The sequence below is a fragment of the Parasteatoda tepidariorum genome, chromosome 11, assembly GCF_982258835.1.
Source record: "Parasteatoda tepidariorum strain Cologne lab strain chromosome 11, Ptep-v5.0, whole genome shotgun sequence".
Taxonomy (NCBI): domain Eukaryota; kingdom Metazoa; phylum Arthropoda; class Arachnida; order Araneae; family Theridiidae; genus Parasteatoda; species Parasteatoda tepidariorum.
Window position 1 is genome coordinate 4299996 of NC_141765.1, and position 8782 is coordinate 4308777.

The following is an 8782-nucleotide window of genomic DNA, read 5'->3' on the forward strand; positions in this document are numbered from 1 at the left end:
TACGGTAGATGATGTTAGTTATAAATTAACGGAAAAGAGATAATCTATTTTAGTGGCAACGTTTATGGCGTTTGAAATAGGCTACAGGTGGCGAAGTGCAGAACTCTTTACATATGGCAACACTTCACATGCTTTCAGTCCCGCAGTGGACTGATCGTTAAGACACGGTTCCCAGCAGATCACCGAAGTCAAGCATCAGTGGCTACGGTCAGTGTGCGGGTGGGTGACCACTTGGATCAGTCTGCGTAGGGACCGAGGGTGTGCGGTATTGGTCCTCGTTAAACTGTGCTACCGTAAAGTGCTCGACTTCGCGCGCAGGTCGTCGGGCTACCGAAGCGGGGATGCCATCCCTTCCGCAGAGGATCAAAATTGTGATGGCATGTCTTCGGATCATCCTCCGGGATGTTTCCCAGACCGTCGCCAATAGCCCATTGTGCAGCTCTAGTGCGACGTAAAGTAACAACAACAACATGTTTTCACCGATATTTGGTCAATTTAGGAATTGGTAACTGGGCGGAGTGAGCTTGACTCTAGCTTTTATCCATCAATCTTCTTATAACCCTATATTGATTGTATAATCTGTTCTGTGCTAAACTTTTTCGCCAAAGCAATTGGCGTTGTTTGAAGGTGGGTTGACACGATCAAAGTACTTTGATCAAAGTAAGCGCGCGCATTCACCAGTACGGAAATATTTTTAGGGAAATGTGACGATTTAGAAGAAGTTGTTTTTGTTTACAGGGAATATGTTTATTTTGAACCTTTCTTTCAAGAAATCTGGACGTACTAATAGGATTTGAAAACTTCTCTATATTATCGGGTAAGTGAGAATTTCTTCGCTTATAATCAACTATATGTGCTTTTAAAATGAATATTAGGTTTTCTATTTTAAATACTACTAATTATCACATACTAATATACGTTATACTAATGTATATATGATATCGTTGTGTAGTTAATAGATTATTAGAAGTATTTCTGAACTGAATAATCTGAAATAAACGCAAAATATGTATTCCATGCCTAATAGTTCAATTATTCCCGATCTGCTTGTGCATTAATAATTTTCATTAAATTTTATAAAATATTTAATTGAACTGTTTTTCAGCTCTATCATTTTATAGTATAATTTATTGCTTAACTTTTATTACTGTGTAGATGTTAATACAGATTATTTTCTGTCTATATTTAATTAAAGAAAAATTGCTTATAGAGAAAATTTTGTGTCATAATAAGTGTGGAATTTTAAAAACCTGGAGATCCATATGTCTCATTTAGGAATTAGATTAGTTGTTATTTCTATATTAAAATTCAAATATTTTAAATTTTTATGCATCTCTAACTTAATATTAAGATCTTTTTATATTGGTTTGATCTTTATACAAATTTGCTTGAGAGTTTTAAAATGTCTGTTTGTTTGACTTTATCTTTTTTGCCAAATGTCTTATGTTTTATTTGACCACATACACTCTAGCTTACTTGACACGAAAATTGTTTCATACAAAGAATATCTTATTTCCATGTATAATAATCATTATTTTCATGAGTATCTTATCTTGATGAACTATAGAAAGTTTTGTTGTTGAATAAAAATGTTTAATATTTCTTTAGTCAACTTCATTTTGAACTGTTCGTGATGCTTTATGCTATGCTACAGTTATTAAATTGAAATCCTATGGACTTGCTCTTATTTCTATTAACTTATATAATTGAGTAGTAAAATTTTTTTTTTTGTTCAAAGTTACATTATTTGCTCTAAGAGAGAGCAAAAAAATTTTTCTCTTTCTGGAAACATACAATATGCAAAATCTGAAATAATTTGATTAAAATGTGCTAGTTTTACGAACATAGATACAATACTTAATATATAATATACAGTGTGTTCTCTAAATACCGCTTTTGATATATATTTTTATAATCCTCATCAAACAGGAAAGCAAAAAGTGTGTATGTTACAATTAGTATAAAAGTATGGGGAAAACATATGCACTATTGAAATCTGACTATTTACAGTTAAAAAACGTAGATGTAATTAACATCAAAACAGGTTTAATTGGATGTTGAAACTTGAAGATGTGTTTTTTATACAGTCAAATGTGTCTTGTTGTATATTTCTTTTGTCTTCCAGAAAAGTGATTCATCATTTTTCGACTGTGTTTTTTTTTCCTTCCTTAAATACTAATTCGCTAATACTAATTTTTTGATAAGGTATTTGAAAAGACATATTAAGAGCAATCCTCATGAAAAACCACATATATAGCCTATGTCTCATTGTGCTCATCAAATTCAAGTTTTGTCAAAGCGAATTGAAACTTTTAATCTATGCATTTTATAAATATTGTTTTAATATTAATGAAGAGTTGATACTAATTTTGTTACTTGATTGCTAACTTCATTCTCCTAAAAAATATACAAATTGGAAGTAACAGTCAGCACAATCAAGTGCTCATTAATAGACAATTTATTTTTGAGTAGTAGGAAGTTATTTCTTTTTCAAATTTAGTAAAGTAGTAACTTTGTATATTTTGAACATAGTTTAAATTTATTTATTATTTTTTCTAAATGAATATTCAATAAGGACAGTTTAATTTTATGTGGTGTAGACCATTTTGAAACACTACTATTACTTTTAAACAATTTTACTGAAATATATTAAAAAATTAAGAATTTTTTTATGTTTGAAATTGTGTTAGAATTTCGTGTAAATTTTAAGGGGGAGTAGTAAAAATTGAATTAGGGAAAAGTTTGATATTATTAGTTGATTGTATTAGTTGACAGCGTAGCAAATGTTAATCACTAATTCTAAAGAAGACACAAAGAAATCGAATGATAATGATGTAACAGTATAAAAAAATTAAATCAATTGTAAAGAAGAGATTTATTAACCTTTTATTTATTTTTTTTAAATACTTTTAAATAATGTATTTTTATCTATTATAGGTTGACAGAATTTATTCTTCGTCTCCTCTTCTGCATTTAAAATAACCTGTATTGTATCACAGCTGGAAATAATTACAAGCTTTCATTTTCCAGAAACCATAAACAGAAGTAGAAAGAGCAGTAGTGAAAGTGTTCTGAGAAAATTTTTTTGACCTTAGGGAACTTTCATAATCATTTATAACTTTTTATCTTAACTTACTTAATTATCTTAATTAATATTAATCTTAACAGGACTTTTATAATCTTAATTATGTATTAGTTATTTCTGTTCTAAAAATTTTTGGGGGTTATCCTGGTAGCAATTTTTAAAAAAGAAAAATTTCTTGTACAGGATCTTTTATTGGGTCAATAACATTTTACTGTGGCCTATTCAAAATTGTTATACAAAAATTTTTATATATTTTCTAAACATTAAATCTGAGAAAATTTGCTATTATATATTCTTTGTAGATTTAAATTAAAATTACATTTTTATTATTGAACAGTTCAAGATTCTTTCTTTAAATATAAACTTCTTCTAATTGTTTTATATTGTAAAATTTTAATGTTGATACAGCATAATGTATATGCATGTTACATAAAATATTTATAAATCTTTGTGACAGTTTTCTGCAATCTTTTTGTTCTTATTCTCTTCTTTTTAAGTACTAGAAATTAGTCAAAATAGTTTATAAGTTTATGGGTGAGAGCTTATAAATTTCTGCATTCATAGTTTCAGTGTATTCCATTAAAATTATTCCCTTAAACTAATACGTTTAATTTACTATAAAAATTGTTTCATTCAATTTAATATATTGTTCTTTCCCATTTCAAATGATTTGTAATCCAATAATGTTTTTACCAATAAAAATTTTTAAACTAAGAACTATTGCTTGTATGTTGCAAAAAAATAAAATTGGATTTCAGTGGAGTTGTATAATAAATTTTATATATAGTATATTTTTTTGTATTAGATGTAAAAGGCTTCAGCATGCAAATTTTATAGAAATCAATACTTTTCTTGATGTAAAAGTTACTCTATAAATAACACTAATAAACGATGTAGGAATCAAATGGCTAAAGTTAATTGAGTATCAAAGAATGTTTCTAGAACTTTGTGGAAGCTTTTTCTCAAGTTGCTAAAGTTTCTCAGCAAATATCACTGAAATCCAAATTTATTTACATTTATTGAAACAGTCTTTTTGTTTTAACTATTTCAATTCATAATTTAAAATCAACAAGTCCAATGGATTACCAGTAGGACCAGGTTTTACTTTTGATATATGGCGAGGGATGTCAGAGAAGAATGATGAAAAATTAAGGTTTATTTATGTATAGTTTATTTTTTTAAAACCTGTATCAATTTACAATATTAGTTAAAAAATTTGCTTTAAAGGAGCATGATATAGCATAAGCATTTTTATTATAAGTTTGATAATAATTATTACAAAATAATAGCTTGCATAAGGAATATAAATCGAAAAACTTGTTTGAGTAAATTAACATTCTTTAATGATGATGGTAACAAGTGTTATATATATAACACAATAAACACAAAAAAGATTACGAGAATAACAAAGAGAATTACGAAAAAATAATAGCTTTATTTGCTACACAAAAGTTGCAAGTGCAAAGAGTTACTAAACTGTGTCAAAAGTACAGAGAGAAAAATATAAAAATTCATGAAAAAAGAAACTATTAAATAAGAAAAAAAAATTTCATACCTAAAAATAACACATTTTTATTAAAAAGAATAAATTTAAAAGCCGGAAAACAGAAACAATGAAAAAATATAATATATATTTTTGTTTTCCGACTTTTTAAAAAATTGTTTATATAAAAACGATTTTGTAAATATTTAAAACTATTTTAACCCAATTAATTTGAATAATTAAACCAGTAAAGGTATAAGGAGATTAATGGAAACTCCTTCAGTTCTTCAAAAGCAATCAAACTGGTTTTGATATTCTAATTTTTGCATACATAGTGATTTAAAAATGAGTATTTGTCATTTTATTTAAGTCATATTTCAACGTAACGAGAAAGAACATTACTCATATGCGAATAAGAACGGTATTTTTTTTAAATTTTGAATAAAATTATAATAGCCACCAAGGTAGACCATTTATTGGAGAAAGAAAAGACATACAGATGGGAAAATACCCATGCTAATACCAACAAAAGATAATTCGACTCCTGTGCCCTTTACATTCAAAGTGTGAAACCCGCATCAGAAACTAAATAAGAAAGAAGTATGGAAAGCTACCAGCACTTGGGTGCTTCATGTACGTCGCACTATGGGCTACTGGCGACGGTCTGGGAAACATTCCTGAAGATGATCCGTAGACATACCATCGAAATTTTGATCCTCAGCAGAGGGGATGGCTCCCCTGCTTTAGTAGCCCGACGATCTGCTCGCGAAGTCGAGCACTTTACAGTAGAACAGTTTAACGAGGACCAATACCGCTCGCCCTGGGTCCCTACGCAGGCTGCTCAAAGTGGTCAGTCCACCCGTTTGATGACCGCAGCCAGTGATGCTTGATTGAGGTATTCTACTGGAAACTGTGTCCTTACGATCAGTCCACAGCGGGACTACTAGCACAAGTATTGTACAGAATGTAATGGTAATGGTTCCTCAGAGATCGCTAGCACAATATTCAAAATTTCGCTTTATGTGATCCTCCAAATTCACCTGCTATTTTGCATACAGTAAGAATGGACTTGAAAAATAATTATTTTGAATTTTTTCTGTGATTAACTTCATTGTAACCGCAAACGTGAAGTTAGGATCTAGCTTCCTCACCACACAGTGGCGTGCCAGCCGGGGGGGCAGAGGGGGCAGTCGCCCCCTCTGAAATTTTTGTGAGGGGGCAAATAATATGTTTCGCCCCTCCTGAAATTTAAACATTCGAGAAAATAAAATCAAGTAAAATTCCAATTAAGAAATAGTAAAAACGTAAATTTTTAGAAGAAAAAAACATTTTAAATTGAACTTTAAAAAGCTATTTTCCTCTGAAATTAAAGTAAGAGGTTATAATAAATATAAAGACAAGGCTCTTTTTTTCAACTTAGAAGCTATTTTTCAAAAAGAAAACTTTATTTTCCTCTGATATTTAATAAAAGGGCGAATAATGCGTTTCGCCCCTTCTGAAATTTAGACATTCACAAAAATGAAGTCAATTTAAATTAGTAAACCTAGAGGGAAAAAAACCTTTTTTCCCCAACTAAATTGAGGGGGCGAGAGGTAAATTAATTTAATTGAGGGAGCGAATTAATAAATTAATTTAATTTTAATTGAGGTGGCAAATAATGCGTTTCGCCCCTTCTGAAATTTAGACATTCACAAAAATGAAGTCAAATTATATATTAGTAAACTTAGAGGGAAAAAAACCCTTATTTTTTTCAACTAAATCGAGGGGTTGAATTAATAATTTAATTTAATTGAGGGGCGAATGATGTGCTTCGCCCCTTCTGAAATTAGCCATTCGTGAAAATAAAGTTGGATTGGTAGTTTTTGAAAAAAAAGGAAAGGAAAAAAAAAAAAGAAAAAAAAAATTATTTTCTTCTGAAATTAATTGAGGGAGCAAATAGTGTGCTTAGCCCCTTTTGAAATTTAGACATTAGTGACTATAAGGTCAAGCAAAGAAAAAAAAGGAACCATTTATTTTTCTACTTTAAAATTATTTTCGAAATCAAAATTTTTATTTTACTGCGACTTCAAGCTGAGGGAGCGAACAATGTGCCATTCGTGAAAATAAAGTTAAGTTAAGTTGAGTAATTTTAGAAAAAAAAACTTTTTTTCAACTTCAAAGTTGTTGTTTTTTTTAAAAAAGAAAACACTATTTATTCTGAAATTTAATTGAGGGGGCGAATAGTGTGCTTAGCCCCCTATGAAATTTAGACATTCATGAGAATGAAGCTAAATTAAATTGGTAACTTTTTAAAAAGTCTAATTTTTTTCTATTGTGAAGCTACTTCTAAAATATAAAATTTCATTTTCCTCTGAAATTTAATTGAAGGTCGGCGAATAATATGGTTCGCTCCTTCTGAAATTTAGCCATTCGTGAAAATAATGTCAAGTTAAATTGATAACTTTAGAAAAAAAAACCATTTTTTCTACTTTTAAGTTATTTTCGAAATCAAAAACTTTATTTAATAGTGAATTTAAATTGAGGGGGCGAATAATGTGCTTCGCCCCTTCTGAAATTTAGCAATTCGTGAAAATAAAGTTAAGCTTAATTGGAAATCTTAGAAAAAAAGTACTATTTATTTCTACTTTAAGGCAATTTTCAAAATCAAAAATTTTATTGAAGGGCGAATAATGTCTTTTGCCCCTTCTGAAATTTAGACATTCGTGAAAATAAAATTCAGTTTAATTGGTAATTTTAGAAAAAAGAAACTGTTTTTTTCTTAAGACAAAGACTTTTTTTTACATACGAGTATTTTCTATTTACGTAATTAAACGAAAAAAAAAAAAACAATTTTAAAAACAAAATACTTCTTGAAAAACGCATTGCATATAAAATATATCAAATGTTTAGAAAACTAAAATAATTTCATTTCTTTTACCCTTCCCTGGAGTGGAAAGAGTAATAAAAGGCATCCTCCACTGATAAAAATTGGTTTCAAAGAATCCCTTGACTTTCAAGAATTTCCTTTCCACCCTCCTTGGCAAATAATTCTGGTGGCAAAACCCCCCACAAAGACAGTTATTTGACTCCTCAAAAACAGCCACCTCATGTCACTCTATGGGAAAAAGTACTTTTGCTTCTGTAATTTTAATTTTTATGCCCCTTTGCTCCTTTGACCTCTTTTTAAAATGTCAGATATCCACAAAACCATATCTTATCTGGATATCTCTTCATAAATTGTCTCAAACAAGTAATTATCTAGATTTTCTGAGAAAACAGATGTTTTAGGCGGGAAGACTAAACTGTTAGTTTAGTTGTCTGCCCAGTTTAGGCGGTTTAGCCGCTTCTGTACATTGTTCAGTTATATAAAGAATTAGCATCGCATTTTTTACTAAAAATGATAAAAACAAAGATAAAAGAATTTTTACATTCTAATTGGTCAGTGAAATGTAAAAATTTATGGAATGTGTACAGAAGCGGCTAAACCGCGACAAACACAAATTATTATTTCGTTCAAGAATAAACGTTATTAGAGAGCTCTTTTTGCGTAATATCTCGCACGCTCACGCTCTTTTAATTTCTGATTCTGTGCAGTGCAGGCACTTCAAATAATCTCGATTCGCGTTATTTATGTACGTAAACGAGCGAGAGGCTTTCTATTTTATAGCAAAATCGAACAATGTATTGAGCGCAAATAAATAAATAAAGCGAACACTCTTAGATCGAATTTTTGCAGGACTCAACTTGAATGGATCGAGAGCCTAACTTTAAGTATGCGAAATAATTAGAGTAGACGGACAAGAAATTTCCCCCACAGAAAAGTTTTGAATAAACATTTTTCTTTCAACGTATGCAGATTCCTTAAAATAATGGGGATAGCCGCAATCTCGGAAAAAAATGGTCCTAGCAATTTAGTCAGAGCCTTCTCATGTTTGCGATTTGTAATTTTCAATTATTAACAGGGCGATTCTAAGGTTGCTCAATAATCTTTTAATTTACTCCTTTTTTGTGCGTCAGACATAGTTTAATGCATTTTTTGCCAGTATACATGGCGCAGTAATTTGATTTTTGTCTGACTTTATTTACTTTCTATATTTAATCAGGTACTATTGAAATGCATTTTCCTCACATTTTAATTTTCAAACTTCGCAGTTTACTTTAATTTTTTGTTAGTTATTTTTAAAAATGTTATTTTCTCCGGATTTTTTTTCTCTATAATAATTTTTATTCTTCCG

The 8782-nt window shown here is 29.6% G+C and overlaps 1 long non-coding RNA gene across 1 annotated transcript; it reads left to right on the forward strand.

Moving 5' to 3' along the window:
* The first annotated feature begins 604 nt into the window (after nt 1–604).
* LOC139427054 (uncharacterized) lies at nt 605–3796 on the forward strand. The gene is made up of 2 exons (XR_015430415.1): nt 605–817; nt 2938–3796. It is a non-coding gene; the product is annotated as an uncharacterized LOC139427054 (long non-coding RNA).
* Nucleotides 3797–8782: the final 4986 nt, after the last annotated feature.